Source organism: Gavialis gangeticus, unplaced genomic scaffold, assembly GCF_001723915.1.
Source record: "Gavialis gangeticus isolate Ggan-Ray unplaced genomic scaffold, GavGan_comp1, whole genome shotgun sequence".
In the NCBI taxonomy this organism is placed as follows: Eukaryota; Metazoa; Chordata; order Crocodylia; family Gavialidae; genus Gavialis; species Gavialis gangeticus.
Genome location: NW_017728992.1, coordinates 30972212 through 30974250, shown reverse-complemented (window position 1 = coordinate 30974250; position 2039 = coordinate 30972212). Strand labels below are relative to the sequence as shown.

The window sequence follows — 2039 nt, the reverse complement described above, 5'->3', positions numbered from 1 at the left end:
ACACACACACACACACACACACACACACACACGCGTACAATTGCTGGTCAAAAGGAGCTAGATTCTTAGTATTTCTTAAGATACCTAATCAGACTTAGGCAGAGTTAAAGTGCCAATTTTTTAATGAGCATTGGTGACATGTGTTTGTGGGGGTGTGGGGGAGCATGTCCCCCCCAAGATTCCTGTGTCCATGGTGGGACACAGGGCCAGAGCATTGACATCAGGGCTGCAGCCTGGTCAGAGCCAACACCTGGCAGCAGTGGGGGTGGTGGTGCCACGGGGTTGTGCCCCCCACACTGTCAACACTTACATGTCATCAATGTTAATGAATATTTCTAAATCTCTGTATTCTACAAAATGGTATATATGTGTCTGTTTTGGACTGCAAAGTTGTCTATATTCTTATACTAGTGTTTCTTCACAAGACATTTTACAGAATCTGTCTCCTAAGTTCCTTTGTGATACAAAGCATTGCTGGGCAGCACTGAAGTTCTGCCTAGACTGGGCAGACAAATAGAAAGAAACCCAATTCTCTCTCTGTGTTCAACAGCATTTTAATTTGATGGGGAAGTGAGGTCTTTCATTTGTACTCTAATGGTTAGAGCACTCCCCAGGGAAGTAGGAGACCTTCTGGAAAATGTGCCTATGCAGGTGGGGAAATACTCAACACTCTCCAAGGATTGGCTTCTAATTGTAGTGTGTGGAGAAGCAAGTAGTTGGTTTGGGGTGGGTTATCTTGGTTTTTGTGAAGTTGACAGTGCATCCAAGCATTTCACATTCTTCACAGAAGCAATCAAGTGTGACCTGGAGCTCTTCAACTGAGTGGGCACACATGACACTGTTGTTAACATATAGAAAATCAGTAATAGAGGTGTTGGTTGTCTTAGATTTGGAAGATAAGTGATTGATGTTAAAGAGATTCCTCTCCATGCAATTATTGGATGCTGACTCCTGATAGAAGTTTATCAGCAATGACATATGAAACTGCTGCAATATAGATGGTGTGACAAGGACACGTAGCAGGCCAGGTACTGTTTCTGGGCAAACGGCCAGCTTTGCTTGCCTGCCATGCCTTGTTGGTATATGATTTGGATGTTAAATAGGCAGGAGGCTGCCCTTCAAGTGCCCAGCTGTAACAGGGCAGTGCATACATGCTCCGACCTGCCCTTACATGTGTCCCATGCCTCACAGATGTCACTGTGTGAGGATACTCTGGCTCAAGGCCAGGCCAAACTGGGTGCACTGTTGTGTCTTTATCACCTTTGAGGCTACATACACACCATGCTCCTCTCACCAGGGCCTCTTGCACTGCACTGGCTCTCACCCAGTCTCTTGCATACTGCCTATCCAGGCCACACTCACTCCACCCTACTCAAAAAAGATCCTTAAGCTTTTTTCTCCAGCCTCCACTCAGAACTGGCACGGTCTTTTGGGCCTCTCCTGTGACCCTCACCCGAAAGGGACTGCGTGATTGGTTAACTATGGGCCTACTTCACCTCTGGCCCCTCACCGGGCCACTGTACCCCTGTCTTGGGCTACAACTCCACTCCCTTCTCTCTGGGACCTGGGGTCATCCACCCCAACAGGTTCAGGTGCTTCTCTTCCTTAGGCATGCCAGACTTTCACTTTTCCCTCCCTCAGGGCCAGGGTTTTACACCTCTAAGACTCAGGTGCTGCTCATTCAGTGTGCCTGGCCCCCTCTCCAGGGCCCAACACCCCATTGGGCTCAGGCGCTCCTACTCTGTGTGTCTGCCTCCCTTTAACTGATAATACTGACAAATATTTGGAGGAATATTGCTATTAATATTAACATGCTCTTAGATAATCATTATACAAACATAAAAGTTTGTGGATTCTCTTCTCTTCATAAAATGTTCCAGTGCCAGAAAGTAAGTAGTATAATGCTTTAGCAGCCAACATAATAGAAAGGGGAGTGGTATTTCCCGCCCCTCTGCAGCAGGGAGCCAGAATAACTAATTCCTGTCCTCCCCATCCAGCACACCTAAATTATTTCAGTATAGAATATATGCTTGATGTGT

General features: G+C 46.6%; 1 protein-coding gene across 1 annotated transcript in view; it reads left to right on the top strand.

Annotated features, from left to right (window-relative positions):
- CDH12 (cadherin 12) overlaps positions 1-2039 on the top strand; it is a 436693-nt gene that overhangs the window by 259098 nt on the left and 175556 nt on the right. The gene's annotated exons all lie outside the window — the stretch shown is intronic.